This window comes from Monodelphis domestica, chromosome 2, assembly GCF_027887165.1.
Source record: "Monodelphis domestica isolate mMonDom1 chromosome 2, mMonDom1.pri, whole genome shotgun sequence".
In the NCBI taxonomy this organism is placed as follows: Eukaryota; Metazoa; Chordata; class Mammalia; order Didelphimorphia; family Didelphidae; genus Monodelphis; species Monodelphis domestica.
In genome coordinates, this window is record NC_077228.1 from 337,036,957 (window position 1) to 337,052,469 (window position 15,513).

Here is a 15,513-nt window from a genome sequence, read left to right on the forward strand (position 1 = left end):
TAAAATATGATATTTTATTATTAGAGATTAATTTTTCATTTTTACAGTAGAAAGGAAGAAATTAGTTCAAAGACAAAAGTAATCTTTTTTTTCATTTTTCATTTTTTTATTTAATTACTTAATTTAGAATATTTTCCATGGTTATATGATTCATATTCTTTCTCTTCCCTCCTCCCTCCCCGTTTCCAGAGCCAAAGAGCAATTCCCCTGGATTTTAAATGTATCATTGTTCAAAACCTATTTCCATATTATTAATATTTGCAATAGAGTGATCATTTAAAATCAACATCCCCAATCATATCTCCATTGAACCATGTGATCAGCCATATCTTTTTCTTCTAGTTTTCTACTCCCACAGTTCTTTCTCTGGATGTGGAGAGTGTTCTTTCTCATAAGTCCCTCAGAATTGTCCTGGGTCATTGCATTGCTGCTACTAGAGGAGTAAATTATGTTCAATTGTGCCACCGTGTATCAGTCTCTGTGTACAATGTTCTCCTGGTTCTGCTCCTTTCGCTCTGCATCAATTCCTGGAGGTCTTTCCAATTCATTATTCCTTTCAGCACAATAGTATTCCATCACCATCAGATACCACAATTTGTTCAGACATTCCCTAATCGATGGACACCCCCTCATTTTCCAATTTGTTGCTTCCTCAAAAAACATGACTATGAATATGACAAAAGTAATCATTGATGGAACAAGTGAACTAGAGACTAGATCAAAAACATTTCTCAGTGGCATCATAGGCTGCAAATATGCCCCTGAAAGACAACAGGTAAGTTATCTTACTGCTTTTCCTTTTCAGCAGAGATTCTAAGCTCCACTTCTCATCCCTTCTTAGATAAATATTTTCAAGTCAGCAAATGATCTTCTATAAGAAAATATAACTTGATGTCTAGTCCAATATAGATCTAAAATATTCAATTTAATTTAGCAAAATTATTTAAATACCCACTACATGCAGCTACAGTATAGTTGGTGCTATAAAGGTGAAAAAGGGTATAAATCCAACTCTCCAGGGAATTAGTCTAATAGAGAATGAGACCTATATCTAAATTATGATAATACAAATAAAATGTGATAATTATACACTTAAATACCTCAAACATCTGTGATTTCAGTGTCAGTTAAAATTTAAACACCTCTATATGTAACTTAACAGAGCATCTAGGTGGCTTTGTGCATAGAAAGACAAGTCACCTAACTCCAGTTGTCTAGCTCTCTCTGCTCTTTTGACTTGGAACCAATACTTAGCATTGATTCTAAGACAGAAGGTAAGACTTAAAAAAACAAAAAGTAACTTGGTAAGAAAAATCATGACTCTCCAACCAATCTGGTGATGAGCCACTGAAGGTACAAGTTTAGACTGGTCCTCAGGTAAAAGTCCTATAGTCTGCTACTGGGTTCTATGGTATTCATAGGATAAGGACAGAAAGATCAAGAAGAAGGCACAGCACAGCTAGGAAGGAGGTGATCAGGAAAACTTGATGGAATAGGTGATACTACTTTTCAAAGAGGAGAAGAATTTTAACAGCCAAGGAAGAATATGGAAAAATTGGTCTGAGCAGTGGCCATAGGCATAAAGAGGTTAAGTAACTTATTCATGGTAATAGAGGTAGATAGTGTTGGAAACTGCATATGAACTTCCTGTCTCCAGGCTCAGTGCTCTTAACCATTGAGCCACAGCTACAAAGAAATAAACGACATTTACAAAGTAGTTTCTGGGGTGGAGTGTGGGCACAGGGAGAGTTAGTTGTTATTTCTAATAGAGTATAGATACATATTCTTTTAATAGAATTGCTAAAATAATAAATGCAGCTTTTAAAGAACAAAACAAGTGGAAAATATATTAGCAGTCTGTTTCAAAAATAAGTTAAATTAGTATAGAACATATAGTGATTAAAATGACAAGGTTGTTAAAATAAGTTGTAAGAAAGCTATCAAAGCAAAATTTACCTTGCTTATCATAAATTTTCATTATACATTGTTACATGAATGAGACAATTTCTTCATATATTGACATGCTGAAAGGCAAATGTAGGAGGTGGTGTTTAGAGTTGTTGTTCGATTCATATAGGTTGTGAATATTCACATGAGTCTGTCTGGATACAGAATATAGGGAGGCAATAATAGATACCTTGAACATCTCCTCTGACTCTTCTCTAAGAGACACTTTGATTCCTGTCAGGAAGGGAAGAAAGATGTTGGGGTCAGAAGTTGGCTACTCTTCTCTCTGAGAAGGGATGCTGGATTAGAATTATATTTGCTCCCTTAAATATTGTTACTATAGGGGAAGTAATTTTTAGGTTCAAGCTATACTCCTGATCACTTTTCCTTACTGGGAGAGTCCCACTCTATGTATTCAAAGCTTTACTCCCTTCCCACCAAATGCCAGTTCTACAATGAACACAACCATAACAAATGAGCCTATTTATCCAAGTCAGTAGCAAAACAAACCAGAGAAAGTATACAAATGAGACTCTATACCAGAGAATACAAAGAGTGAATAAGCTTTGTCTCTGGGAGAAAGATAACAGTTCAAGTCATAGAGAATCCCAGAGAGACTCTCTTTCCCCAAAGGGAAAAATCCCCAGTCTCTAGTATATCAAGCTGAAAAATAGGGTCATCATAGAGACTACCAACTTCTCTACATTCCAGCTTCTTTCCAGTCTTTTTCTTCTTTCAGTAACCCAAAGAGATGCTTAAATAGTACATCTATTCCCTTGAAGCTAGAAGAACAAAATGGAAGAACAAAGACCTGGATCTGTCTTCCCTCCTGCTCTTATCAATTTTACCTGTCTTTCTAGGCAGGCATAGGGTATTCAGTAACCGGTCTCCATCAATGAGGAAAGAATCTTATATCATTAGATCTTTGGAACAAAGGCAACAAGTAGTAACCATCTTTGCAAGAAGACTTGTGTAACAATTAAATTCTCCTAACAGCCACCCAAATAGAGACAGTCATACGTTGGGCCTCACCAATAAAACAGTTCTACTTCTCAGATCTAGAATTATAAAAATTCTTCTCTCTGATCAATACCTTCTATTCTTTGACTTCCTCCATTGCCTTGTGTTGCCTAAAAGTATTTTTTGTCCTCATAACATCCTCTCATCCCTCAGTCTCTCTTTATTCTCTGAATCTATAACCCCTTTTGGGACTTTGGTTGTCCAGCATTCACAGCATTGACCCTATAATTGAGCAGCTCAATAAAGCACTGCTCTCTTGTCTTGAATTACTTGCCCCTTTTTCCCTCCCTGATATTTTCTGCTTATCCTTAACCCTGGCTAACACCACTGTCTGCTCTAATTCCTAAGCGACTAAGAATTCCTGGTTGCAAATTCTAAGACAATGCAGACTGGGAACCCTACACATTCATTCTGTTGTAACTCAATTGGAATTTTAAAACTGCATAGCCATCCTTTTTTTTTTTAATATCTGACTATCATAACTCACCAAAGTGGCTCTTCTAAATCTTGTCTTTCCTCAAACTCCCAATACCATTATTACCCCTCTCTTAGTAGTAACATTTGAATTGAGCTTTAAAAAATAGGAATTCTATGAGGCAGAAATAAAGACAGTGCATTTCAAGCATGGAGGACAATATGTACAAAAGCACAAAGATGAGAGATAGAAAGTCTATACCAAGAACAGCATGTAGTCCAATTTCTCTGGAACATAGAGGACATTAAGGGGAGAAATGTAAATTGGAATTAGATTATGAAGGGCCAAACAGAGATGTTGTATTTTTTTGTCCCAGAGGTAATAGGGAACCACTGATCTTTCTTGGGTAGGAAAATAGAACATTTTGAGAATGAATTGCAGAGGAGAGAGATTTGAGGCTGGGAGATGATGTGTGAGATTATTGTAATAGAGATTATTGTAATAGTCTAGGTGAGAAATTCTGAGGCCCAGAACTATGGTAATGGTAGTGTGAGTGGGGGAAAGAGCAGGAATGAAAGAGATGTGGAGGTAGAATTGAAAATGTACAAAGTGATTATGGCTAAGGAAAGTTTAGAAGTGAGCTTTACTAGGAAAGATATTCATTAGTAAAGGTGAATCTCACCATCAAACAAGAAAAAAGTAAGGATGACCTCTTTTTGTTTTATTTGGGCCTCTTAACATCCCCTACACTTACCCTTTCCCCATTGCTCCCAAGTTCTTGTTGCCGAAGAGGTAATCATTTACTTGAATCTGTAGCTAAAAAAACCACTCTTTCTACTGTCTCCTTTGACCAAACCAGAACAAATCATGTGGCATCATATTAAAGCAAGAGGAATTTTCTTAAATTAGAATGAAAGCTAAAATACAAGGTGTTAAATTAAATACAGAATAGGGGGAAATTCTGGATTTGGGGTTAGAAGACAAGTTTTGGGCCCCAGCTCTGTTGTTAAACACATTTTGGTCTTGGATAACTCCGTGGGCTTTGGTTCCTCATCTGGAAAATGATGCAATTGGACTGTATATAAACTGAGGTTCCTTTAAACTCTAAATCTATGATCCTATTTTCAACTCCCATTTTCCAAAGTTCCTCAATCACTTCCCCCAAATATTTCCTTAAGTACTCTGATCTCACTTTCTGTTATTCTCCATTCTGCATCAGTTGCCCTGCCTGGTATCAGTTCCAAAAAACATAATTTCCAGGTTAAACTTGTCACTTCTAAACTTACCATATGCTGCTAAATTAAACCTTGGATGATTCCATATCCCATAGTTTCCTCTTCCCTCTGAAAGGCTTGGAAGGTGAAGTATCAAACTCCTCCCAATACCTTCCTTTATAGAGGTCAGAAACTGGACTCTCAGATTACTCTACCCTACATCTGCTACCCTCCCTCCTTTTAGTTCCATAGAATAAGATATTGTCCCTTCCCATCCCTCCTCCTCCTCTACCCCTTTCCTGCTTCCTTTTGTGTCCTTCAAGGCTGTAAATTCCTTGAAGGCAAAGGACTGTTTTTCTACCACTGCAACATTGTAGTACTTAACAAACATTTTTCAATTGTATTGATCTGGATTGGATTGAATTTACACTTGGCTTATCTTCTTGACTCCAGGAGCAACACATATCAAGTCACTTACAACAGGATATTAAGTTGGTGTCCACAGAAGCAGTTTGGGGTTCATTGAATTTTTCAGTATGGCACTTCAGGTGTAGGGCATTCAAGGCAGGTTGCCAGTGGCAATATGAGCAATTATTGTTTACCTGCAACATGGGAACTGGATCAACCTTAAAACCATAAACCTCTGAGACAGCACTGAACTTTGGCATAGCAAACACAAACAGAATAATAGGACTATGTCCTGGCCATCCTTTTACCCGCCATCTCCAGCTACCTATGACTTCATATTCTTCAAATATCTGCAATCATTCTTCAATCATCTATGGTGTTTTCCTACCGTAAGATTCTTGTCCTTGATTTTGACTGGCTATACTAAAACTTTTTGAACCATGTGTTTCTGAGAGATATAGTTCCAAAGAGAACCTGGGGCAGACATATGCCTCTCACTTGTGGTTGCTACTATTGCCTCAAATAACCAAAGCAAATGTGAAATGCTTACTTTTCATAACCACTTTAAGAGAATCTGTGAGTGTTAAGGTCCAGGAATTCACCCACCACCAAGGAAGACCACGAACAATGCAAACAGGCAGAGAAAGGCCATTTATTGAACTGATACGCATCAGTGGGAACCTCTGCCATCAGAGTTCCAAGTTTCTTCTGAGAGGCTGGGCCTTAAGTACTCTCCAGCATGTATGGCCCCCTCTTCCAGCCCCTTATCTGCCACATACAATTCTTGGAACATTGCCGGCATGTTTGGCTCCCCTCAGCCCTTATCGGTTACATACTATTCTTGGGACCTTGACAATCTTATGTTATTGGGGTCTTCCTGGCCTTTATCTGGTACCTACTGCAGCTGGGGTTTGGCATGTTTATTGGGGTCTTCCTGGCCTTTATCTGGTACCTACTGCAGCTGCATGTTTATTGGGGTCTTCCTAATTTCCAAGGCCAGCCAGCTTGTTAAGGTTTTCCTGTATTTTCAAGGCTAGTCATTTTGGCCTCCCTCATGAGGACCTCAAAGAAAGAGATAGTTTCTGCCTTTAAGGAACTTATAAATTAGTTCCAAAATCAATTCATATTTTAGACCAGGGGTCTCCAAACTTTTTACCTAGGGGGCCAATTCACTGTCCCTCAGACTGTTGGACGGCCAGACTATAAAAAGAACTATGATGGGGCAGCTGGGTGGCTCAGTAGATTGAGAGCCAGGCCTAGAAATGGGAGGTCCTAGTTTCAAATCTGACCTCAGACACTTCCCAGCTGTGTGACTCTGGGCAAGTCACTTGACCCCCATTGCCTACCCCTTACCACTCTTCTGCCTTGGAGCCAATACACAGTATTGACTCCAAGACGAAAGGTAAGGGTTTAAAAAAAAAGAACTATGAACAAATTTATATATTGCTGTCTGGGATAACAGAGGCTGCAGTGCTGGCTGTGATGGGCCTGCCACACCGTGCCCAGGCCCATCACCACCACCACTATACTGGGCAGCAGTATACCCAGTGCAGAATCCCCTCCCTCAGATCACCGCTCACCATGCTGACATCTTCTTTCATTGGGCAGCCACATAATCCTTTGTGCAGCGCCTCATTCTCCTCATTCAGTTTCTCTCAGAACAAGGCGCCATGCAAAGAATTATGTCACCAGAAGTAGTACTGTATGTGAGGGACTCCACGCTTTGCAGTCACCACATACACTGCTCCTCTCACTGACCACCAATGAAAGAGGTGCCCCTTCTGGAACTGTGGTGGGGGCCGGATAAATGGCCTCAGGAGGCCACATGTGGCCTGCAGGCCGTAGTTTGGGGACCCCTGCTTTAGACTTCAGGATGCCATATGAGGAATTAAAATAGCTAATGTACATTATTCTTTTGAGAAGCTTAATGGTTAAAAAATAGAATGCCTGTACTTCCTCCTCACCTCAGCTTCTTATAACCCCACTTTGTCATTGTTATTCAGTCATTCAGTCAATTCTGATTCTGTATGACCCCCATACATCAATATCTTCTCTTGGCAAAGATACTGGAATGGTTTGCAATTTCTCCGTGGAGTAAGGCACACAAAGTTTTGACTTGCCCAGGGTCATATAACTGTTATGTCTCTGAATTGAGATTTCAACTGAGGTCTTCTTGATTCTAGGCTCTGTTTACTAACACACCTAACTGCATCCTTTAGAAGCACTTACTTCCCTTAAAGATTAGCTGAAGTACCACAGCAAGCAACCTTTCCTGATTCCTCTAGTTAATTTCCTTCCTGCTTACCCCACCCCCATTGTCTATTAACTATATGTCCACAATATAACCCAGGAGAGGCAATATTGTGAGTTAGAAGCAAGCTTCATTCAATTATAAAGACCTGAGTTCCAGTCCTGCCTCTGAAATATACTACCTGTGTGACCCTAAAGAAGTTTTAAGACAATTTTTAAAATCTATGCTGAAAAGGGTCCTATCTGCACTCAGGTAAAAATGGTTATCCCCATGAGCTCCTTATGCCAAGGAAATCACAAGTCTTATTTACAGGGGGGAAAATCCTATACTTCTCTTGAATGCATTATATTTCCCAAGCAGAAAATAAGCTACTCCATGTCAAGGATTGTCTCACCTTTGTACTACACCAGGCCTCAGTCCAGTGACTATTTCAGAGTAAACATTTATTGAGCTTTTACTATGTACTAGGCAGTATTATGATCTGGAGTTACAAAAATAAGCAAAAGACAATCCCTGCACATAAGGAACTTACAATCTAATAGGACTGACAACATGGAAACATATATAATCTAGCTATATACAAGATGAATAGGAAAATAATTATAGAGGGAAGGCAGTAGATCTGAAGCAAAGTCTTTCTGTAAAAGATGGGATTTAGTCGGGAACAAAGGAAGCCTGAGAAGTCAGTAGCACAGAGTAAAGGAGGGAGAGCATTCCAAGTCTGAAAGACTTGAGAAGGAAAGAGGATATCTGGAGGAGCCAGAGAAGATGCCCAGAACTGAGAGAAGGAATGTCTTGTGTTTGGAACAGCCAGGATGCCTGTATTTTAGAATAAGCTGTTAGTAGCCTAGAAACATGAGACAGGAGGATAGAACTAGGTTGTGAAGGCCTTTGAATGCCAGAAGATTTTATATGTGATCTTGAAGGCAATATAGAGTTACTGGAGTTTTTTTGAGTGGGGTGGTGACATGGTCAGACCTGTGCTTTAGGGACATTAATGCCTGAATGGAGGATCAGTTGGAATGGAGAGAGACTGGGGGAAGGTAGATACACAAAAAGAAAATTACTATTGCAATAATCAAGGTGTGAGGTGATGAGGGTCTACAACAGAGTGGTAATCATGCCAGTGTGCTGATTGCTTGATAGAGAAAGATGGTAACTTAGTATGGGAAGGATCTATGGAAAGTTTCTTTTTTGGGATAGGAAAGGACTAATTTTGTAGGCAAAGGTGAAAGAGCCAGTAGAAAAGGAGAAACTGAATATATAAAAAATGAGAGATCATTAAAGAAGCAAGGAACAAGAGGGGATTGGCAGAAAGACCAATTGTCCTTGGAAAGAAGGAAGAACATAAGAGAGCCACATGAGAAAATTGAGTTTCTAGAGGGAAGGAGGCAGACAAAGTGTGTGTTTGGCAGAGAAAAATGCAAAAAAGGGAAATTCTTGGGTAAAGATAAATTCTTCTTTGCAATTTTGATTAATAATATACCCTTTTATCCTTTCCCTAAACCAGTGACACAACTGTAAGATAGATTCCATTCTGTTCATAGTTACGAAGTATGCATAGCTAAATAATTCACCCAGGGATAGATTCTTCAATGATAGTTGGGGGGGAGGGGGTGCAAATTAGGCTTTTAAGGGTAAGTTTCTGGTATCTCTTGGGCTTCCCAGGCCATAAGACCAATGCCATTTCCAGCTTTTCTTCTAAGGCAATGCCAGCCCTGACTTTATAGTTGTCCATTTACCTGAATTCTCATTACTTGCTGAAAATTAAAGTCCATGGGGAGCAGATATGCACTGTAGTTTTATTTGCTAATGAAAGTACTGTATGACTCACAGCTTCCCTTCAGGGCAATCTTAAAGTTAGCTAAGACTTTTCTGATGTTCAGCTTTTCCTCCATATAACTTTGTCATTAAGTATAGAGGCACTGAATCAAAACCTAATTAAATCAAAACTATGGATAATTTAATTGTGAAGTACTAGATCTATTTAGTGTATGAATAATTGGTGCCAAATGTTTTTCCCCCCAAGGATACCAAATGCTTTAGTATCTCTATGCAATCATTGCTAGTTTTAAATATAGTACTTGAAATGACTTCATGTTTCTGTTAACACATCCAATCATTCAAAGAAGTTTTTGTTGTATAATCATCCCAAATATATATCAACTATTATGATTTCAAAATAATTTAAAGGCCTACCACTCAACAAATAAGGACTCTTCCCAAAAGAATTTAAAATACTTTGTTTATATTTCTCATGAAAACATTTTCTAAGATGTAAAAGTTTATAGTGTGCCCACTGATTCCTTTCATGGATTGCAGCAAAATATCCTCCATATGATCTTGAAGGGTTTGTTTTTTTCCTTTGTCCATAAATGTTAATGCTTTCTACACCTGAGTTTCTGAGTGCCCTTAGGCTTAATGGAGCAATGTCCTAGTTGTCCATGCCTCTCCCCACCATGCAGCATCTTCCTTAGGCATTGTCAAGTGTCTCTGGTCTTTTTAAACCCTTCCTCTACCAATACTCCCTAATAAAAATATATCTGCTTTGGGGTGGATTTTTCCCTCAAGACCCAATAGAAGACAACTAGCTACCTTGATAAATCAATCCAACTATTGCCTTAAATGTAATTGTCTTAAACTTATTAGGCAATATGTGACAAAGACAATGACAAGGACTAGGGTGAATGAATGCCTTAATGCAGCAAGAGCTCAAATGGCATAAATTTTAGGAATATGTTTCAGTCATAAAGAGACATGGAGAGGGGTGGCTTTAATGGACCATTTCAAATCTCAACAAGCCACAACCTGTCTTTATTTATTTATTAAAAAAAAAAAACAACCTCTTACCTTTGGTCTTAGAAGGCAAAAAATGGTAAGGATTAGGGAATTGGGGTTAAGTGACTTGCCCAGGATCACATAACTAAGAAGAGTCTAAGACCAGCTGGGTACTCAGGACCTCCAGACTCCAGGCTTGGCTCTCTATCCACTAAGCCACTATCTGCCCCCCACCCCCACCCCAGACAACCTATCTTTCGGAAAATGAGTATAAGACTCTGAAATCATCAAACAACTTGTGAATGAAATTTAGAATAGAATCTATGTCTACATTAACTAAGATTTATTTGATGACTAAGAACTAAGTCAAAATTCAAATCAACAGACCTAATTAAAAAGAGTTAACCAAGGAAAGTACATTATACTAAAGGCTACCATAGACAATGAAGGAATATAAATTTTTTTCTTAAACCTTTACATTCTGTCTTGGAGCCAATACAGAGTGGTAAGGGTTAGGCAATAGGGGTTAAGTGACTTACCCAGGGTCACACAGCTAGGAAGTATCTGAAGCCAGATTTGAACCTAGGACCTCCCATCTCTAGGCCTGACTCAATCCACGGAGCCACCCAATTGTCCCCAAATATCATTTTTTTTTACATTAAGTTTCTCTGACAAAGACTTCATTTTTCAAACATGTATTTAGTATTGAACTGAGTCAAATTTATAAAAATAAGAGCCATTTCCTAATTGATAAGTGGTCAAAGGACATAAACAGTGTTGACTTGAAAAAAACACAGAACTATTAAATAGTCAGAAAACTACTCTTTAATTAAGGAAAGAAGTACAGGGCTGAGTTAGGCCTCTACACAGAGCTGCCCACCATACACCTACCCATGCCACATGCCTATGCAGAGTCTGAGGAGTGAACTCTGGATGCTCTGGTCCCTGACCCCTGGGAGAGCCAAGGGTCCTAGATTGACAACTCCAAGAGCTATTAAAGTGGGCAAGCTTAAATACCTTTCTAGGGGACCAAGGGGACTAAGGATGAGAGGGATACTTGATTGACTTTACAATAGTAACAAAGGAAAATAAGGAGTACCAGACAGGAATATCAGTGAGGGGCTGATGCTTTTCTATGGATACAAAAGAAGAAAGACCCTGCCAAAAGCTGGGCCACTTAGGTAAAGGACTTTAGCCTAAGGGGAGAAACCACTGGGACCAAAGAGATACTTAACCCCTGATGGGGTTAGCCATCCATTCCTAAACTCCTCTAAGGCCCATTGTTAGTCTTCTGTTGTGGCAAGGTCAAACTTGAGGCTTTCACCTTCAAGCTAAATAAACTGGGGTTCATTAAATCTTTCTAGGCTACAAGTTTGGGGGCTTCTAGATTCCACATCAACAACAGTTTTGAGTAGAGGAAAATCAAAGCTATTTTTAATCATGTGAAAAAATTCTCCAGATCACTACTTGAAGCTACCACCTCATACCTATTAGAAATGACAAATTCTAGAGGGGAGGAGGGAAAAATAGGTACACTAAGGAACTATTTATGAAGTAATGAATAGGTCCAAATTCAGGATAACAATTTGGAGCTATGCCCAAAGAATTATAAAACTGTGCATACCCTTTGACTCAGTGATACCATTACTAGGTCTGTATCCCAAAGAGATCAAAGAAAAAAGAAAAAGACACACACACATGTGTGTAAATGTTTATAGTAACTTTTTTATGGTGGCAAAGAATTGGAAATCCAGGGGATGTTCATCAATCGGAGAATGGCAGAACAAATTGTGGCATATTACTGTGATCAAATATTATTGTACTATAAGAAATAATGAAGGGGGTGGTTTCAGAAAAATATGGCAAGGCCTATATGAACTGATACAAAGTGAAACGAGAAAAACTAAGAGATCATCTTACACAGGAACAGCAATGTTGTAGTATGAAAGGCTTGGTTATTCTGATCAATGCAATATCCCAGATGATTCCAAGTGATGAAAAAAATGTTATTTACATTCAGAGGGCAAACTGATGAACTCTGTAAATTGAATCATAATTTTCTTTTTCTTGTTTTTTAAAAATGGAAATATGTATTGTATGAGTTTACCTATATAATTGATATCATTTTGCTTGCCTCCAGTGTGTATAAGAGGGATTGGAGGATGGGAGAAAATTGTAACTCAAAATTTAAGAAGATTGCTAAAAAATAAATGAATAATAAATTAAAACACAGAAAAAAGAACAATTAGGCAAATAAAGAATTATAGTTTTATAAAACAAATAGAATTCCAAATGCAAAACATTATATTTATGGTGAAAAACATGTCTAAACCTACTTCCTGAATGAGAATCACTATTTTACACACAATCTGCTGGAAGAGCAGCTTTAAAACACATTTGTAAGCAGCAGCCTGCCAGACAGAAAGGGTCCAAAGGAAACAAAAATACTACATGAGAATTCTGAGAAAAGTAAATTATTTTTTCCCTTATTCAACTCAGAAACAAAAAAAACAGGGAAAAAAATAAAAGGAAATCCACAGCACTAGTTCCCCTGGTAACATCTCTTTTATAACTTATTAATAAATGTCAGCTCTTGATGTTGGATGTTTCCTCAAAAGAAAGAATGTCAACTTCTCCATATGTGATATATACAAAAGACCCTGGAAATTTTAAAATAAAGAATTCCCAATACTTAATCAATAATATTCAGACAGCCCTTTATAATGTATAATAAGTACCCTCTCCACTTCACCAAATACTGTTTTTCCAACAGGGAATGAGGGACTTTTATCTTTGGCTATTCTGATTCCTTATCCACTCTACTAAAACCAAGGTTTCCCATATGTGTATGGGAAATTGGTTGTTGGTTATAGGGAAAGAATTGAGATAATCCAGGAGACACTCATAAGAAAAAAATTTTTGTCTCTCTCTTTGTCTCCTGTCTTTGTTTCTGTCTATCCATTTCTGTCTATCTCTCATTTTTTTCTCTTTATCTCCCTCATTCCTTTCTGTTTCTCTCTTTGGCCCTTTTCTCAGTATGATGCAATAAAAGATCCCCGTTCCAGAATTCAGGTTTATGTTCCAGTCCTATAGCTATCTGTGCTATTTTGGACACTGATTCACCTCTTATGGTCATAGTTTCTTGGAAATGGATGATTGTACTAGACGATTTCTAAGTACTCTTACAACTCAAATGCTCTGTAGGCTGATGATTCTAAACCCCAAATATGAGCTATAACGTGACTAGAAGTATAGCATAGAAAAGGGTACAGCCACAACCTTACAGTGGGAGATTTTTCTTACACATTTGGATTCCCCAGCAGAGATCTGTTAAACATAACTTTTAAAACATGAGATATAAAAGCCTTCTGGGTGGCAGCCACGTAGGTGCTGGGTTAATAGTCATAGAAACGAGAATCTGAAGAGGAAAAGGGAAGAAACCAAATCTATTAAAAAAAAAAAAGGTTTTCTCCTCCTCCATTCCTAGGAAAACCACAGACTTGGGCCTCCTGAACATGAAAGGAAGGCTGGCATTAAACAAGTTTATTATTTTAGCTGTGCAGTTATATGTGATTAGTTTAAGATTATGTGCCCTATGTTAGCTTACCAAATCAGATATTCATCTAGTCATTGCTTTGTATCCATCATCCCATAATGTAATGCAATTACCAAATAATTAAACTGGTAAATATTATCTACAGGAAATCATAGTAAATTAAATAATTACACGGGTGCAATAGCCTCTCAAACAAGTTCTGGCTCTGTCATAGGCTCAGCCTCATTGGAGATAGCTGCAAGTAAAACATAGAGCTCTGTTGTTGCCTGGGTTCTTCAATTAAAATTCATGCTGAGGAGGACTGTTGCTTACAAAGAACTGGATATTAGACTGGGATTTAATTAAAGCAGTTTTAATCAATACTGCTATAATGCAACCAGCCAAATATTAAAATCAATACTTTACTAGTTATTAAATTATCATATTTCATAAAATGAGATTTGATGTGATTGTTTTTAAATGATTAAAAAATTTTTAATTTAATTTTTTTAATTTAAATTTAATTTTAAATTTAAATGATTAAATGATTTAAATGATAGGGATCCACAAATCCTAAAACTTCCACCTAAAACTTTCCACTCAGCACCCCAAAATGGATCATTCTGTAATAGCTTCACTGAATTTAAGAACTGACATTTTGAATCTGTTATAATTAATCATTTAAGCAGATATGTCTTATTTTTCAATGGTCAAAGGATAACATCTAACAGCCTGAAAAAATCATTTTGGTCTTTTTAATGGGAAATGAATAATACTATGGCACCTCTAAAAATATTTTATTGGAATTTTGGATCCATGGGGGTCCTAATTTAAATATAGGTTTCATCTTACCTCTGACACCCTTCCCTCTTCCATCTATCTATTCCTCAAAAGTCATCAGTTCTTCCCATCTTCAGTCAAGCTTGCAACTTTCACAGAAGACAGATAAAATAGCTTCTGACCAATGATGAGAGAAGTTTTATTTCTTTCAGATGTTCTTGTAGATAATAATAATATACAAATAATATTTGAATCAGGGTGTTGGCAGGAATTTGTTTATTGCAGATCTAAAGAATCTCATTAAGCAGCATCCAGGAAAAGGTGAAAAGAAAGACAAAAATTCTTCCATAAAATAAATTCTTGATTAGGAGCCCCTGGTGCTCTGGCCAGGGTACTGCAAAAATTAGCTTCACAAGTTAGAAGCAAGAGCTACAGAGAACCAAAGATCCCCGTTTATTCAAGCTTAGAGAGTAAGGGAAATGCTTCAATGACCTGCAAAGATTTTATTATTGTGTTTCTTCCAGCACCCATTTAAAAATATGTATGTATAAATATTTTCTTTCTAGATTAAGAGTTCTAAGCATAGGATCCATGAATCTGTGGAAATATTTCAGAGGGCCCATGAACTTGGGTGGGAAAAATTGCCACTTTATTTTGACTATAATTGGTTTCCCTTGTAATCCTATGTATTTTATTTATGTAAGCATTATTCTGAGGCTTTACCAGATTGCCAAAGGGGACCATGACAAAAATATTAAGGAATCCTGTTTTAGAGGGGAAAGTTGGGGGATTGACTCTTGATATTTAACAGAGAGAACCAATATTCCTTTAAAGATCGGAAGAAGTCATTTAAGAAGAAAGAACAAGAAGAACCTAGAGAAGAAAAAGAGAGTCCAAATCTATGTTGAGACAGTGGAGGAATGCAACATAGGAAGGGAAGGGGAAAAGAAGGAACCTTAAGCCTTTAAAGTAATATTTTAAATTCTTGTAGAGGATAGTATTAGATACTCTAAGGGAAAAAAAAACCCAAACAAATTACCTTCTTGACCTCCATGGAATAATGATGAGTATACACAAATATCACTATTATTGGACACTGGAAGAGAAGCCAATTCCTGGTGGTTAATGATTCCTTACTCAAGTAGTACTGTGTTTCAGCTATAAT